The sequence below is a fragment of the Sapajus apella genome, unplaced genomic scaffold (genome assembly GCF_009761245.1).
Source record: "Sapajus apella isolate SASKATOON/1434 unplaced genomic scaffold, GSC_monkey_1.0 scaffold14, whole genome shotgun sequence".
In the NCBI taxonomy this organism is placed as follows: domain Eukaryota; kingdom Metazoa; phylum Chordata; class Mammalia; order Primates; family Cebidae; genus Sapajus; species Sapajus apella.
Window position 1 is genome coordinate 29,164,007 of NW_022436954.1, and position 19,090 is coordinate 29,183,096.

At 42.8% G+C, this 19,090-nt stretch overlaps 1 protein-coding gene and 1 pseudogene across 4 annotated transcripts in view; one reads left to right on the forward strand and one right to left on the reverse strand.

The window, feature by feature from the left end:
- KIAA1549L (KIAA1549 like) overlaps window positions 1–19,090 on the reverse strand; it is a 286,237-nt gene that overhangs the window by 190,152 nt on the left and 76,995 nt on the right. The window lies entirely within an intron of this gene.
- LOC116555149 lies at window positions 9,673–10,486 on the forward strand (annotated as a pseudogene). Its single transcript, XR_004270401.1, has one exon. The product of XR_004270401.1 is annotated as an RNA transcription, translation and transport factor protein pseudogene (transcript).

Genomic DNA, 19,090 nt, shown 5'->3' on the forward strand with positions numbered 1-19,090 from the left:
AAAAAAAAAAAAAAAAAAGAATATATGGGCTAGGCGCAGTGGCTCGTGCTTGTAATCCCAACACTTTGGGAGGCCGAGGTGGGTGGACCACAAGGTCAGAAGTTCAAAACCAGCCCGACCAACATAGTGAAACCCTGTCTTGACTTAAAATACAAAAATTAGCTGGGTGTGGTAGCAGGTACCTGTAATTCCAGCTACTCAGGAGGCTGAGACAGGAGAATTGCTTTAACCCAGGAGGCAGAGGTTGCAGTGAGCTGAGATCGCACCACTGCACTTCAGCCTGGGAGACAGAGCAGACTCTGTCTCAGGAAAAAAAATATATATATATATATATATATATATATATATATATATATATATAATTAGCCAAGAGGGGAAAATGAGGAAAATGGTCAGGGAATGGGGACTAATCCTGTATGACTAGAAGGGAGCATGCATATGAGACCAAATGGTGAAAAGCCTTTGAATGCCATGCTCAAAAGCAGAGACCACAGTCTTTAGGCAAAAGGCAGGCACTATGGTAGACTGCTGAGCAAAGGAATGAGACGATAAGATAGGGCCTTTGGGAAGATAACTATAATCAGGCCACTTTAAACTGCAGATAGTTCCTCTCACCAATGAGCCTTCACTCATGTCTTTCTCTCTTCCTCCTTTCAATGTCCTGACAACTCCTATGCAACCTCTAAGACTTGTCTTGGACATCACCTCCGCCAGGAAGTATTTCCTGTTCTCCCAAGATTGGGTCAGATGCCCTTCCTAGGTGCTTCTTCAGCATCTGGGTTTGACCCTACAGCACTTAATACTCTACATTAAAATTTCCACTTGCCTCCTGCTTTCCCACTAAATGGAAGCTCTTTGAAGGTAGGGACTCTGGTTATTCCTCTTTCATTTCCCCAAATCCTTGATTTTGGGGGTACCCTAATAGGCATGCAATAACTATGTGTGGGATTAACAAGAACAAGGCTCCAAAGGCAGCCCCTACTCATGTTCATGATCACACACTGGAAGCTGGGGCACCAAGTCCAGAGAAAGCCCTGTTTCTCAAACTGAAAACAGCCAGGGGGTAAGTAGAGGCATGGCAGGAAAAGAGGAAAGCCACAGCAATTAATAAGGTGAATCTCTCCAAAGAGATGTTTTTTCTCTTAGCAGGAGGGAAGGAGACACCTTCCAGGAAGGGGCCTTAGAGAAAACCTCCACTGTTGGTAAAGGCTCTGATGAGCTCAGTAGGCTAGAAGTTGTTTTCTTCAAAGCCTGAATGAGACTTCTAAGAAGGAATAAAGCTGTTGTTTTTTTTTAAATCTACATTTTATTGCGTTTTAGGTTTTGGGGTACATGTGAAGAACATGCAGGATTGTTGCATAGGTACATACATGGCAATGTGGTTTGCTGCCTTCCTCCCCATCACCTATATCTGGCATTTCTCCCCATGTTATCCCTCCCCAACTTCCCACCCCCTGGTGTCCCTCCCCTAGTTCCCACCAACAGACCTCAGTGTGTGATGCTCCTCTCCCTGTGTCCATGTGTTCCCATTATTCAACACCCGCCTATGAGTGAGAACATGCAGTGTTTGATTTTCTGTTCTTGTGTCAGTTTGCTGAGAATGATGGTTTCCAGGTTCATCCATGTCCCTACAAAGGACATGAACTCATCGTTTTTGATGGCTGCATGATATTCCATGGTGTATATGTGCCACATTTGGAATAAAGCTGTTCTAAGTAACTGAGCATCAAGAATTGCAGATAGGAATAGGGAGATATGGAATGAAGGGAATGAGGAGAGAGAGAAGAAAGGGTGATTAAGATGGAAGAATGCTATGCCCCACATGACTACTCCAAGGGACCCCTTAATCTTCATAAAGTTTACCAATGTTGCAAAATGCTTGGCATGACTGCATGACCTGGAAAACCAACGAAGTGGCTAAATTCATTGTCAAGGGTGACATGGGGGAAGAATTCAAGAGGGTGCACAGGTGCAAGAGACGGGGAAGATGCTGGAATCACAACTCTGAGAATTAAAAAAAAAGGTTCTGAGAAGGGCCTTTGGCTTCATTGGGCCATGAGAAGTTGTGAGGCAGTAATGGTAGTTGTGTTCAAAAAGATTTCACTCTGAATACAAGAAACTCAGCCAGATGCAGTGAGATGCATGTAGTCCCAGATACTCGTGAGGCTGAGGTAGGAGGATCCCTTGAGCCCAGGAATTGGAAACCAGCCTGGGCAACATAGCAAGACATAGTCTCTTTAAAAAATGCAAGAAACTTATGGAAACACCTAACAAATCACTAAATCACACTGTAGCAGTACTCTGCCCATTCACCAACATTGCCCTCTTCTTCCTGCAGCCAGAATCCTGAGTGGAAGTGGTTCGCTAGCATTAAAACCTTCTTTCAAGGACATGGAATAGCCAAAACAATCTGGAAAAAGAAGAACAAAGTCAGAGAACTCTAACTTCCTGAATTTTAAAACTTACTATAGGCCAGGGCATGGTGGCTCATTCCTATAATCCCAGGACTTTAGGAGGCAGAGGCAGGTGGATAGCTTGAACTCAAGAGTTTGAGACCAGCCTTGGCAACATGGCAAAACCCCCATCTCTACCAAAAAACAAACACACACAAAAATACTAGATGCATGAGGTGGCATGTGCCTGCAGTCCCAGCTACTCTGGAGGGTGAGGAGGGAGGATCACTTGAGCCCGAGAGGTCAAGGCTGCAGTAAGCCATGATCACACCACTGCACTTCTGCTTAGACAAAAGAATGAGACCTTGTCTGGAAAAAAAAGCCAAAACCAAACAAACAAAAACCTACTATAAAGCTACGGTACACTATACTACAATGTCCCAGTGGCATAAAGATGGACATATTAGATCAATGTAATAGAACTGAGAGTCCAAAAGTAAACCCTTACATTTATGGTCAATTGATTTTCAACAAGAACACCAAGACAATTCAATGAGGAAAGAATAGTCTTTTCAATGAGTGGTGCTGGAACGATTGATATCCATGTGTAAAACAATACCTACCTCACACCATATATGAAAATTAGTTCAAAATGCATTATAAACCTAAATATAAGAGCTAAACCTACCAAATACTTAGAAGAAAACATAAGAGTAAATTCTCATGACCTTGGATTAGGCCACAGTTTCTTAGATACGACACCAAAAGTACAAGCAACAAAAACAAAAATAGATGAATTAAACTTCAAAAAATTAAAAACATTTTGCCTCAAAATGCACCATGAAGAAAGTAAAATCTATATAATGGAAGAAAACATTTGCAAACCAAATGTCCCATAAGAGGCTTGTATCCAGAATATATAAAAAGCTCTTACAATTAAGCAATGAAAAGACAAGTAATTCAATTTTTTTAATGGCCAAAGGATTTAAACAGACATTTCTCCAAAGAAGATATAAAAAGTCATTACGCACATAAAAAGATGTCCCACGTCATTAGCCATTAGGGAAATACAAATCAAAACCGAAATGAGCTACCACTTCACATCTGCTAAGATGGCTGAAATAAAACATACAGACAATAACAAGTGTTAGCAAGGATATGGAGAAATTCGAATCCTCATGGAGTGCTGGCGAGATTCTAAAATGGTGCCGTCTCTGGAAAACAGTTTGGTAGTTCCTCAAATGGCTCAACATAGTTATTATATGACCCAGCAATTCCATTCCTAGGTATATACCTCAAAGAACCAAAAACATATGTCCACACAACAACCTGCACATGAACATTCATCACAGCATTATTCACAATAGCCAAAACGTGGAAAAAAATCCACATGTTCATCACCTGATGAATAAACAAGATGATATGTTATATTCACAGTATTCAGCAATAAAAAGGAATGAACTACTGCTATTTGTCAAAATAAAGATGAACCTGGAAAACATCGTGCTAAGTAAAAGAAGCTACACACAAAAGGCCACATACTACATGATTCTATAAATACCAGAATGGCCAGAATAGGCCAATCCACAGAGACAGAAGGTAGATTGCCTAGGACTGGGAGGAAGGAGCAATGGAACTGACTACTAATGGATATGGGGTTTGTTTGGGGGTGAAAAAGTATTTTAAGATTAGATCATGGTGATAGTTGTACAACTCTGCACATACATTAAAAACCACTGAACTGTACCCTTTAAACAGGTGAATTTAATGATATACAAATTATATGTCAATAGTTATGTAAGAAACAAAAACCAACTAACAAGCAAACCCTCCAAGTGGGGCCCACTTCATCCCAGAGCCAACACAGTCCTCAGTCCATCATTATACCCTCTTTCAACATTTACTTTTTCTACCTTCCTGGGTGCATTTTTAAAACTATTTGTTGATGTTCCTACAACATTAAAAAAAATAATAAGCTCAGTATCTTCATTCCTCCCAGGGATAGGGAGCAATGAAGTATACTCACAAAAATTGCAATGGAACGGAGGCCAGAGTTATGATGCTGGAATGCCATATTTTAGCTGAGAAGAGTTTATTATGATATATATTTTCAAAGCAGTGCAGAGATGCTAATCAACATTCATTAAGTTTAATCTTCTCACTCTTTTACAAATAAGGAACATCACTCACCAGTACACAAAAGAGGATCGACCAACAGGTAGGGATATAGGATCAGTACAATAGAAGATAAAGGCACTGTCGATACAGCATCATTCCAGATGATTCCACAATGATAGGCCTGCAGATGCAGGTGGGTCCTGGCTCAGGGATGACACAGGTAAGTACCAGCAGGTGCCACGTCAGGCACTGGCTGGGTGACTCTGCAATACTCCTTGCCAGGACTTAGTATTTCTCTCTAATTACAGTGAATTGAAACTAATTTCCTTTTGATAATATTTTTTTCAAAACTTTGTGACACCCTTAGAGATAACTGGAGCTACCCTGGAGCGTCGAATGCTACACAGAAACTTTGGTGCCATGGAAACTACTGACAGAAGAAAAATATGAAAATGTATTTATACCCTTGTGAAACTTCCTAACGTGCTAAAATCAGCAGTTCCCTTTGAAGAGCTGAGTGTAATACTTGCCAATCGATTTGTTTTAGGATCCAAATGGCTTTGCTCAAACTGCTATCGCCCCACTGGGCAAAAAAAAAAAAAAAGCTTTGGCACTTAAAAAATGATTAAAAACTCCCGGCTATTTATAATGATGGAGAAATGTCACAGAGAATTAAATGTTTTGTCAGTGGAAAAATGTGGCTGTCTGGAAAAGGCTGTAGATACATGCAGGGAATTAATGAAAGGGAAGCTGCAAACACTCAATGCCCTACTCCAAGGAGCTCAAAAGATGAGATTTTTGTTGGTTTGTTTTGGGAGTTCTCTTTCTTTTTCTTTTTTAACTGCAGAGTTTTTCACCTTCTCATTCACCAGAACTCCAGGATGGTATGAGGCAAGCAAGCCAGACTTGCAGGGTGGTACACTTTGCTCACTACAGAGTGGCACCATTATTTTTCCTCTGCACTTTCAAAATAAAGCCATCCTCTATCACCCCACAGTACATTTTCCCTAATGCTCATCTAGAAACGAAAATGGAATCTACTATATACTGCCCCCGAAGAGAAAGCCATGAAGATAAAACACAAATGGAAACACTATTCTTGGGACCTGGTGTTTAGGATTTTGCCACATGTCCAAATAACCAGGGTAGTTATGGCCAACCCCTCAACTGGCAGCCAAGAATTCACCAAGGGCCTTACCAACCTCTCCTTCTCCTATGTGGAATTTCTACAGCAACCAAGCAAATCATCCCTATGCCCCTCTTCAAGCTCTAGGTTGAAACTTTCCATGTGCCCGATGGTCACTCTCTCTACTGGATGTGCTTTTTTGATAGAAATCTTTCCACTGTTGCATTAGTATGTGTGTGCTTGTGTTCTGTTTCCTACTTGTTAATCACAACGTGCCTTGTTATAGAACAAAACAGAGATTCTCATCTCCATACATTGTAGACTGCCTTTCCCACCCCTCACCTCTTTCTCTAACGGCTGCTGCTTCTCCAAATTTTCAAGCAATATTCTTTCATGCCTTTGCATATCAAGTGCAGGTCAATCAACTTAGTCATGAAAAAAAACAAGAAAAAAATTTAACAATATTTTGCAATGCACACTTGTACAAAAGCATTAACAGTTCCTATTTTCCTCATATTGGCATATGAATTTATGATTCACCCACTCAATGAAGAACAAAGTCAAGCGCTGCCCATAAGGCTGAGAGGAAACAGGCAGATCTACAGGAGGCTGTAAAACTATGTGGTAAGTGTTCCAACCGGGTCAGGCATGCACAATGAGAACCCTCAGTGGGGCCTCTGAGCAAGGCTCTGGAGTCAGAGAATATTTCCCACAGGAGGTGATGGTGAAGGAAGACAAGAAGGTCCCGTGGGGCCAGGCATGGTGGCTCACACTTGTAATCCCACCACTTTAGGAGGCCGAGGCAGGTAGATCACTTGAGACTAGAAGTTTGAGACCAGCCTGGCCAACATAGTGAAATCCAGTCTCTACCAAAAATACAAAAATAGCAAGGCATGGTGGTGCATGCCTGTAATCCCAACTACTTGGGAGGCTGAGGCAGGAGAATCACTTAAACCTGCAAGGAGGAGGTGGCAGTGAACCGAGATCGTACAACTGCACTGCAGCCTGGGTAACAGAGTGGAACTCTGTTTCAAATAAAAAAAAAAAAAAAAAAAAAGCCCCATGGGAGTTGGATGTGGAGTGAAGAAAGGACGTTTCAGGCAGAGAAAATCCTTGGACAAAGGGCCAGAGCTCAGAGACCCAAGGCATGTTCTTAGATTCCTTAGATTTGCACGAAGTTCAATCTAGTTGGATCAAAGACGGGTTCAGAGAAGATGAAGTGCTGAAAAAAAAAATCTGGCCAGAAGTTCCATACGGCTGAATCAAGCACTAGGTGAGGGGGAAGACACAGGGTGATCAAGAAAAAGCTAGTAAGCCTTGCTAAGAGGTCTGAACTTGATCCTGAAACCATGGAGTGCCCTCAAACAGTTTTAAGCAGGAAAATGGTGTGAGTAGATGTAGATCGAGAAAAACCACACTGGCTACAGTATGGAGAGAGAATTCAAGGAGACATGGCAGGAACAGGGACATAGGAATGCTAACTTATTTGAGCAGGCAAATAAATATTAATGTTACTCAGAGAAAAAATACACTGGTCCCGGCTGGGCATGGTGGCTCACTCCTGTAATCCCAGCACTTTGGGAGGCTGAGGTGGGCAGATTGCCTGAGCTCAGGAGTTTGAGATCAGCCTGGGCAACAGAGTGAAACCCCATCTCTACTAAAATACAAAAGAAATTATCCCAGCATTTTGGGAGGCCGAGGTGGGTGGATCACGAGGTCAAGAGACTGAGATCATCCTGGTCAACATGGTGAAACCCCGTCTCTACTAAAAATACAAAAAATTAGCTGGGCATGGTGGCGCGTGCCTGTAGTCCCAGCTGCTCAGGAGGCTGAGGCAGGAGAATTGCCTGAACCCAGGAGGTGGAGGTTGCGGTAAGCCGAGATCGCACCATTGCACTCCAGCCTGGCTAACAAGAGTGAAACTCCATCTCAAAAAAAAAAAAAAAAAAAAAGAAATTAGCCGGACGTGGTGGCATGTGCCTGTAGTCCCAGCTCCTTGGGAGGCTGAGGCAGGAGAACTGCTTGAACCTGGGAGGTGGAGGTTGCAATGAGCCATGATCGCGCCACTGCACTCCAGCCTGGGCAACAGAGCGAGACTTCATCTCTAAAAATATACATAGAGAGAGAGGCCCCAGCTAGCTTGTACAAATGCACATGCGAACACACACACACACACACACACACACACACACACACACACACACACACACACACACGGCTCTGCAGGCATTCAAGCCTATGATGCGTGACTGTTGGCTTATCTGCATTCTCCACTAGGATATAAGCGGGAGATTCACGTCTTACTCATCTTTCTATCTTAAGGGCTCAGTGCAGGACGTGACACAGAGCAACCAAGGGACAAATGTTTGCGGATTGAATAAATGATCAAGTCCCAGAATGAACGGGTGGAAGTTATAAATGAACAAACAAACGACTTAGATCAAGGACTTTAGTAAGTATTCATGAAAAAATTATGAGCTTTGGAACCAGGCTCGATGTCATTGAAATCACAGATCTAGCTTTTACTGACTGTGTGATACTGAACAAGTTCCTTAACCACTTTAAGATTGCTTCCTCACTTGTAAAAAGGAGATAATATCTGATCACAGTATCATCACAGGATCAAATGAGATAGTGTGTGTCAGCTTTCAATTAAGGATCTGGCACACAGGATAAGCACTAAACAAACATCTCTCTGCCCCTTTCCATTTTGTGTAGTCCCCGCCCACCTGACACCATCAGGGTGCTCCAGAAATACAGCACGAGGGGAAAACTATGGAAGCAGGGAATCTAGAACTGCACCTAAGGAAAAGTGGAAAACAACTTTTAAAATTCCTTGTTAATCATGGGCAGAATTAGCCAATCCTCATTCCAGCAGCTACTGAGCCACTAAATAGCATGAGTTTAAAATAACTGTTCAGAGAGCAAAGAAGTTAAAGCATGTAAGAAAGACATCATAGACAGTAAGTTAAAATAACATAAAGCAGTCTCTCCTCATCATGCTCAGCTGAGCAGAAAGAGGTTTAGATTATCTGTGATCCACAACTATCAGCCAGAAAAATAATCCTTGATTTCAAGCTACTTTTCCAGTGGTGTCCCTGCGATTAGCCTGGGATAGTTATCATTTATTCTTCCTTTGGTACAAGAACGTGGGCATGGGCTTGGCCTCTCACCCAAGAGGTTGGTATTTATTATTAATTTTTAGTATTCTGGATGGTTTCAACTGGTGGTCGTCATAACTAACACATCTTTCAACACTACTTTTTTTAAAATTCATGTACACTGGCTTGCAAAAGAGACTAACAAAACTAAATAAAATTGAAAGAAAAAAGAATAATTAAGAGAAGGAAAGCAGATGAGTCAGCAATAAGGATGACTATGGTTCCTGGGATTGAGTGTGAAAAAGAGGCAAGGATATTCACGTGCTAAGTGATGTGTATATGGTACTGCATGTAGCTCTCACAGTAACCCAAATGAGGCAAATGGCATATTTAAGTAAAGAGAAAGTATCATTAAGGAAGAAACAGCTGGCTGGGAATGGTGGCTCATGCATGTAATCCCAGTACTTTGGGAGGCCAAGGTGGGAGGATTACTTGAACCCAGGAGTTCAAGACCAGCCTGGCCAACGTGGTAAAACCTCATTTCTACAAAAAAATAGAAAAATAATTACCAGGCACGGTGGCATACGCCTGTAGTCCTGGCTACTCAGGAGGCAGAGATGGGAGGAATCACTTGAGCCAGGAAGTTGAGGCTGTAGTCACCTGCGACCGTGCCACTGCACGCTAGCCTGAGCGACAGAATGAGATCGTACCAGAGAGAGACAGAGAGAGAGAGAGAGAAAGCTGCCATTGAACAAATGGCAAAACACTTTGATTTCGGAGATGTTAAAATACAAAGAAAAAGTATAGCTAAGATTTCAGAGCGTCCCAGCGCCAGCCCGCCCTCTCACCGCGTCGCCGGTGCCTGCGCCGCCCGCTCCACCTCGCTTCTCCTCTCCCGGCCGAGGCCCGGGGTTCAGAGCGAGAAGCGGGGACCATGTTCTGACGCAAGCTGACGGCTCTGGACCAGCACAACCCCTCTGGCTTCAACTGCAAAGATGAAACAGAATTTAGAAACTTCATTGTTTGGCTTGAAGACCAGAAAATCAGACACTACAAGATTGAAGACAGAGGTAATTTAAGAAACATCCACAGCAGTGATTGGCCCAAGTTCTTTGAAAAGTATCTCAGAGATGTTAACTGTCCTTTCAAGATTCAAGAGCGACAGGAAGCCATTGACTGGCTTCTTGGTTTAGCTGTTAGACTTGAATACGGAGATAATGCTGAAAAATACAAGGACTTAGTACCTGATAATGCAAAAACTGCTGACAATGCAACTAAAAATGCAGAACCATTGATCAATTTGGATGTAAATAATCCTGATTTTAAGGCTGGTGTGATGGCTTTGGCGAACCTGCTTCAGATTCAACGTCATGATGATTACCTGGTAATGCTTAAGGCAATTCGAATTTTGGTTCAGGAGCGCCTGACACAGGATGCAGTTGCTAAGGCAAATCAAACAAAAGAGGGCTTGCCTGTTGCTTTAGACAAACATATTCTTGGTTTTGACACAGGGGATGCAGTTCTTAATGAAGCTGCTCAAATTCTGCGATTGCTGCATATAGAATAGCTCAGAGAACTACAGACAAAAATTAATGAAGCCATAGTAGCTGTTCAGGCAATTATTGCTGATCCAAAGGCAGACCACAGACTGGGAAAAGTTGGAAGATGAACACTTCAGGACTTCTGCTTCTCACCTACTTCGTACAGTTGGGAACCATGTACACTTCTGGCATGTTTGGAAATCAAAATGCCACACTCTCGGGCGAGGAAGCCCGGAAAATTGGGTATGTTCTAGAGATTTACCACCATTGCTTTTTTCTTTAATAAAGTTTAGGAAAGTAGAAAAAAAAGAAAAAAAGAAAAAGTATAGCTAAGAATCAAGGAAACATGATGTCATTTTCAATTTATACATAAAAAAAAAATTCAAAACATGGAAGAAACTTGCTGAAAGTCACCGGTCTGTGAGTGGAACAATCAAGTTTTGAACCCCCAAAAAAAATTTTTTTGAGATGGAGTCTTGCTCTGTCACCTGGCTGGAGTGCAGTGGCGACATGTCGGCTCACTGCAACCTCCAACTTCCTGGTTCACGAGATTCTCCTGCCTCAGCCTCCTGAGTAGCTAGAATTATAGGCACACACCACCACACCCAATTAATTTCTGTATTTTTAGTAGAAACAGGGTTTCACCATGTTGGCCAGGATGGTCTCGATCTCTTGACCTCATGATCCACCCACCTCAGCCTCCCAAAGTGCTGGGATTACAGGCTTGAGCCAGCACTTCCAGTCAAATCCAAACAATCTGACGGCAAAGAGCTCAAATCCCTAATCATTGAACATGCTGTTTTCCTAGTGCCAAGCTTCCTGGCAGTGATAGTAAAGATGGACATAGGTTGATAATAAAGACAGACACAGGTTGAATTACATAATTCTCATTATTGGGGAAAGAAACACACTAGCTACTCAAGGAACCTAAACTTTTCTTTGCACAAAACTCAAAAGAAAAAATTTTTACAAATATTGCATAATGGGTATATTGCAGATGATTTTGCTGAAAACTTCAAAAACAATTAGAAGGTTAATATATAAAAACAGCCTAATGCATGTGTATACCGATGTAAGAAACTGCACATTCTGCACATGTACCCCAGAACTTAAAGTATAATTAAAAAAAAAAAACAGCCTAATGAAGACTATTTTCCATGGCTAAGGTCACATAGTCCAAGAATATCACTTTTTCATGATCTACCCATGATGATGTCCCATGGATAAAAGTAAACATATCCGGAGAAGTGGGGAATATGCTCCTTAAATTATCTTCCCTGGCCGGGTGCCGTGACTCATGCCTGTAATCCCAGCACTTTGGGAGGCCAAGGCAGGCAGATTGCCTGAGGTCAGGAGTTCACAACCAGCCTGGGCAACACAGTGAAACCCCGTCTCTACTTAAAAAAAAAAAAAAAAAAAAAAATACAAAAAATTAGCCGGGCGTGGCAGCGTGCACCTGTAGTCCCAGCTACTCGGCAGGCTGAGGCAAGAGAATTGCTTGTACCTGGGAGGTGGAGGCTGCAGTCAGCTGAGATTGCACCACTGTACTCCAGCATGGGCAACAGAGTGAGACTCCATCTCAAAAAAAAAAAAAAAGGCTTCCCTAAATAGCATTGTTCTCCATATACTTTTTACTGGAAACTGGTTCATTAGACAGTTCAGGATACCACTCTCTAGCAAAGAACTCTGCTGATTGATAAACTCTGTCCATATAATAATCCACTTACAGATTAGAAATTGGCTAGACACAAAATGATTCACACTCTCTTTGGGAATCAGCATATACCTTCCCCTCCTCCAGAAGGAATTTCCACAATTTTGGCTACAGCATGGGAGAGGCCTAGCATTCACAAACCAGGAAGAGGGAAACAGACACTTTCTTCAGCACTGTGTCCTGATGAGGCGTATAGCCCTGGGGTTGACTGCCTAAGTCCTAAAACCATCTCTAATCCTCACTAGCTGCGTGATCCTAGACAAGCTGACATCTCTTGATGCCTCAATTTCCACAACTGCAAAATAAGGAGCATAATGATATCTACCTCCCAGGGCTGTCATAAAAACATAATGAGCCAAATCACATAAAAAACAGTACGTCTGGCACATGGTGAGCACTCTATAAATGTTGGCTGATTTTATTATTTAGGTAGATTTTTTTTAACCAGATAATTAATTTAGCAATAGTAACATGAAGGTCCTTTGGGAGAAAAGGCTGCACAGATGTGAATCACTTTGGTACTCAGGCAAGAAGAATGAAATGCCTGGGGACAAATGACAGTGACGATACAGCCAACACCTGCAAGATTCCAGTTGAGTGATCCTGGATGCCTCCGTGCTGAAGTAGGCGGTCTGGCATGTGGAGAGAACCAAACTTCAGAGTCAGGCATGTGCTCAAATCCCAGCTCAGCACTCACCTGTGAAGCAGGCTGGTTAACTTCTGTGTCCCCAGTTTATAAAAGGAGGATGATGGCAGCTACCATTCGCTGCTGCTGTAACAGCTGGGAGTGAGATGTGTCAAGTGCCTGGCACATGGTAGACGCTCAATACATATTTTTATTTTTATTTATTTATTTATTTATTTTTAAGACAGAGTGTCACACTGTCACCTGGGCTGGAGTGCAGTGGTGTGATCTTGGCTCACTGCAACCTCCGCCTCACAGGTTCAAGGGATTCTCCTGCCTCAGCCTCCCAAGTAGCTGGGATTATAGGCGCCTACCACCACACCCAGCTAATTTTTTGTATTTTTAGTAGAGATGGGTTTCACCATGTTGGCCAGGCTGGTCTCGAACTCCTGACCTCGTGATTTACCCACCTCAGCCTCCCAAAGTGCTAAGATTACAGGTGTGAGCCACCGCCCCCAGCCCATAATAGATATTATGCCAGCCTATCAAATTGTATTTAAGTATCATTTTTCCTTTTTATTTAAAGGGTGGGCTATAAAAGTGTTTTTTCTTTGTCACAAAGAAAAAAAAGAAGCCCATTTCTTATGAAAACATAAAGTAGAATTGGTTATTCTTTAGGGAAAGAGAATTATATATATAAATCAACCCCTAATTCAATTTCAATGCTTTTTACCTATTTTCAAATACCTTAGCAAAGTAATTTTACTGCAGAAAAAGTAGAAAGTATAGATAAATAAAAGGAAGAAAATTAATCTACCATAATCCCACCATGCAGAGATAACCATACATGGCATTTTGGTGTCTGTCTCCCAGAACGCTTTGCTCAGCTTATAAACATATATATGTAAATCCTTTTTTTAATAATCTCACACAGCAAAGACCAGGAACTTCATTTCCCTGAGGATCATCTCCGCCTGCACTAGTCTTTGCAAGGAACAAAATGCAAATGCTTAAGAGGGATTTTTCTTTATGTATTTATTTAGCAGAAGCATATATGTAAGGGAATTATTGTTAGTTAAACATACTATCCCCAGGCCAACAGCCTCTCCGCTATGCATAAATCTCCCTGTGACCAACAACATGTAACCAAGTACCAGGAAGACAAACACACATGCATTCACAATAGATGCTCAAGCCAAATGTAATCCACGGATGTATACTCAGACAAGCTAAAGATACCATGGACCATGGTGTCTTTATGATCTTAGGCCAGTAAATGGCTCTGCTATACCAGGAACCCATGAATTCGCTCATGCCCATATGGGTCCCACCAAAGACAACAGTTCCAACCACATCCCCCTCCTCACACCAGGCAGCAGACTTGGGCTGCACTATTGCATAGGGATTCTTGAGCCCTTCAAAATCAAGGATTTGTATGCTTGTCCACCTCTCCTGCCCTCACCACACCTCAGTCAATCTCTTACTCCCTCCTCCCATCCAGAGGTAATACAGGGAAGCCAATTTTCTACTTCCATTCCAGTGAAGCCAAGGTGTCTCCCAGAGGCCAGCAACCACTTGGGATTGTCATTTGCTGTGTTTGAGAGATACAGGTGGCCCTGTCCAAGGCAGCCATCGTGAGTGAATGCTCATACATTTATTCACTTTTTTTTTTTAAAGAAATCGCTGTCATGAAGAGTAGAGAGTGTGGAGAGGAGCATTAAAGATATGCCGTGGGTTGCTAAGGAAGAGAAGAAATAAAGATTTAAGGAGCAGGTGGGATGAAGGCTATTTCTACCAGCCAAACAACGGACAGGACTGATGGATGGTTCCAATGGAGGCCATGAATCAGAATTAGTTTTCCATATCCTCCAGGAAACTGACTTTTTAACTCCTCACTCCTTTTATAGTGACAAAAAGTAATATGTTACCCTGCTAATAGGACACCGTGGAACCAAAAAAACCCTCCTCGTCTGAGCATCATAAGACAGGACTCGTGAGACAATGCACAACAAAGTGGCCAAAGGCGATGTGGCATTAGATGGCAGATAGGGCAAGTAATGAATCCAAATATGCAATCATTTCCAAAGGAATGACACAAACTGCCCCTCAGAAAGACCTGCCCAGAACTCCTCTCCCCAACACACACACCTGAAGATGGAGGAAGCAGACCTCTGAAGAGGTGATCTCAGAGTACAGGTCAAAATAAATACAGTTTGACAATCATCCAACAAGGTTAAAACAGCAGCATCTGGGCTAGGTGGGTAAAGCCCAGAATTTTTCCACACAATGATCAATTCAAGCTGCCGTAGCATTGAGACAAACTCTCCACTAACATCCAAACATCCAAATTTATAAATACAATCCATCAAAAAAAAAAAAGCCCATCTCATAGCAGCTGGCAGTGGCAATCAAAACTGGGAGATTTAGGATTATAAAAAGCAGTATAAGTAATAAACACGTTATTTAAAAGCTTGAAACTCCCCATCTTGCCACGGCTACCATCCCAGCTGGCATTTTCAAACGCCACTGTTTCCCAAATTCTAAGTCTTGTGTTCTCAAGTTTAACATCGTTCATTCTATGCTTTCCCTAAATCTACACAGAGCTTCCCAGGGGGAACAAAAGTATCAGCCCCAGGGTCACCTCGAGCCCTCTTCCTGACCACAGCAGCAGAATGACACCTGTCACCTGCTTGGCACAATCATTAATGAAAAATATGCCTGGGTAGGGGCCACTTGCCCTTTCCTGCTTCTTAGATCGCCCTTTTCCCATTTCCTGTACCCTGAATACTATTGGTCCTACAGAGAGAACCATCAAGCTGCCAACCAGCAGTGATTCTCAGGTCCCACTCTGTGTAACGCACTATCTATAAGACAGGTCAGCTTTGACGCAGCTCCCCTCAAATACTGCCGTCTCCCTCCCTGCAGCCGGTTCTTCTGCCTCACCAAGCTGAGCCTGCCCGGCACTGCAGGTTTCACCTAAAGTCCATCTGATTCTTGGATTCCTTCCTAACTAGAATTATTTTCGAGGTAATCTAGAGCTGCCTTCTATCCCCTATGACTTGAAGCCATCTAATCACCCAAACAAATGTTTACCCTCAATCTTACTCCTAACATTTGCAGAACCTGGGGCAAGAGTACAAATGTTGGCCCATATGCCATAAAGGTAAATATTTTAAAGTTACACATCAAAACAAATGATCAAAGTATATCCTATCCTATCTTGATATTTACCTGGTAATCCAGCTTGAAACATAGAATTCTCACTCTGACCCCTGGCCCTGTGCGGCCCAACCTTCTTTTCCAGCGCCATCCCACACCATGAGGTTCTCTCACGAATGGAAATGCCGGGCTGCATATGCAAGCCCTTCTTTCCCAGCATCCTCAAATGGGTGATCCCCTGTCATCCCTTGGGCCTCAGAGCATGCACACTGGCATCACAGACTGCTCTTGGGATGAGAATGAGGCCCACATAAGCCATGGAAGCAGACACGGACATGGAACTCAGGACCCTGAGTATCCAGAGTATGACATAGGCTCTGGACTCTAGCAGGGAGAGTGTGGGCTCTGTGTGGGCTTGGACCCCTGGACCTGCATATCTCCTGCCCCATGGAGACATACAAACCAAGGAAGGCTAGAATGGGACCCTATTGCCAAGGCCTAAGGATGGTACCAGTCAGCTTCATGGGCATATTTAATTCCTCTTTCAAAACCTAGGTCAGAAGACATCACCACCTCCGGGAAGTCTTCCCTGACCATTCCCTGACCCCACAACAGCTAATCCAGTAGGCAATGAATGCTTGTTAAATGAATGCCGTGGAAACACCTGGATGAGAACAGATTCCCTGTAATCCAGACTGAACCTGTATTTATCAGTCTTTTCTCCCAATACAGACTTAGATACTGTGGGCAGTGGCCACAGTGAACTGAAATGCCACGAACTCCTGGGTTCCTCACCTAGGATGCGGAGTCGAGGCTCACAGCCGAGAAGCCTGTCAAATTAGGCCTCTTCCTGGCTGAGGGATCCAGATGCTTGGGTAACAGGATGTTAAAGGCCACGTTTGTGCGGTCTCAGGGCTGCTGAGGCTTCACAGGGCAAAACCATTCAACGGATGCCAGGGCTTCTCCTATCTTGTACCACATCCCCAGGATTTGCTAAGAAACTGAGTGAGTTGCCAGCTCTGCTACCTGAGCCCACCATACACTTTGGGCTCTTTAAGAGAGGGGAAGAATTCACTGGGAAGTCCAAGACATTTCTGTGGAGAGAGGTCAGTGTGCTGCATATTTCAACAATCCCCCAACCCCCTCTTCTCCACAGGGGACTGAAGTGCTTCAGCTACTCTGCAAAATGAAAAGCTTCCACAATGGGGACCCCAGGAAACCCTCAAAAGGATCCATAACCAGCCAATAACGGTGCATCTTCCCCCAAGAAGGCTGTGGTATCTAACTACAATGTCCAGATTCTCATCCATGATCCTTGACCTTCTCTCCCCCATTCTCCCAACCCCATCTCAGCCCTACAGTAACTAAGGGAAGAAAAAGGGGAGCAAAATGTGGAGACGAATTCTATTGTGCATCTCTCTCCCCTGTTGCCTCTTCCCAGGCCTGAGCTGAGGATGGGGGGAAGGTTTAGACTGGACGAGCGTTAAATTGGACTTTGATACTACATTGAACTGACATTTTTAATACAGGGGGAAAAAGGCTTATTGGTTTATTATTTGAAAAGTGGTGAGAAAAGCTAAAGGTCTGCAAAAGAAAGACATAAGAAAGAGCAGGTCAGGTGCAGTGGTTCGCGCCTGTAGTCCCAGCACTTTGGGAGGCCTGGGCAGGAGGATCACTTGAGCCCAAGAGTTCAAGACCAACGTGGGCAACATGGTGAAACCCCCTCTCTCCAAAAAGTTCAAAAATTGACCAGGGGTAGTGGTTCATGCCTGTGGTCCCAGCTACTAGGGAGGCTGAGGTGGGAGGGTCACTTCAGCCTGGAAGGTCAAGGCTGCAGTGAGCCATGATAGTGCCACTATACTCCAGCCTAGGCGACAGAGATCCTATCTCACAAAAACAAAACACAACAAAAAGAAAGAGCAAAATTGTACCCAACTTGTGCCTACCAAGTCTAGCTTGTTCAATAAGCCAATCATACTTCCATTAACTCACAGGCATAAATTATCTTGGCAGCTAAAGACACACATGACTGTTATGACATTCCCATGACACCTGCCTCCAACACAGCATCAGCTGCCCTAGGGGGAAAAAATTAATTAGGTCATCGATTGGAGTTTTGTAAGATTGAGAAAGTCATTTTGTTCCCTGCTGAAATTATAAGTCACCCATTAAACTGGCTTTCGTTTCTCCTCTTTTCATTTTAAATCCACATATATCACAAGGCCTAAAAGCCAGGTAAAGAAGAGTCCCCTCGGCTATAACTGAATGCCATTATCTTCCCTGTAATTCACTGATCTTCCACTTTCCTATGAGATGTCCTCTTTATCACAACCATCACTCACAGATCCGACCACCAGGGAGCTGCTGAACACTCCCTCCCTCTCCAGGTAATTTAAGCCATGCTAGTATTTCATCTGAACATGTGTTTGAGGAAGAAACATTTTTGCTCCATAAAAGCTGTTTGGAAGACCTAGTTGAACTTTTTTGCCTATTTCCTACATATATCTCGCAGAATGAACTCTGAAAACATATAGATAAGTACTTCGATTATTTAGCATGAAATTAACCAATAGCCTTGTGACCTCTGTGATCTTCCAGAATCTTCTGTGTATTTAGGAAAAAAGTCTCTCAGAAGGCCCATGTTTTCAAATAATTTTTCTGGCTGCCTCAAAACTATGTGAAAGCATTACACCCAGGAAATCATTCAGATACAGCATTTTCCTATGATTCTAATGGAACCAAACCTAACCAGAATTCCACTGTGGAGTTAAATAATCAAACACCATAAACCAAACAAGAAACTAACACCGAAAGGTATGTATATGATTGCTTTAATCCCCATCTGAAGCCCTGTTGATCTACACCAGCCCATAGGAATCTTGTCTCCCTCTGACTTTCTAAAGCTGTAATGTCCAAAAGAATTTTCTGCAATAATGTAAATATTTTATATCTGCACTGTCTAGCCACAGGTGGCTAGTGCAACTGAGACACTGAATTATTTATCTAAGTTTAAAGGGTCATAATATATGACTGTGACTACCATTTTGGACAGTACAGATCTAAAGCATTTGTTATTGCTGGCAATGGAGAGAACTGTCTTGAAGAATGGGTCTTGTAGCTAACCAAGCTTTCTGGCAAACTAAGAAGCGATAACTAAACCTTCGTTTTGCCAAATGGTTTTTTCCAAGCTTATTTTGAAGCAGCAATTCCTTTTCATCTTCTCCTTTCTTTTCAAAAAACATTCCTTCTATGACAATGGCACTGCTTTAGACATTAGGATGGATGCCTCTCTGAAATGATTTAAGAAAAAAAT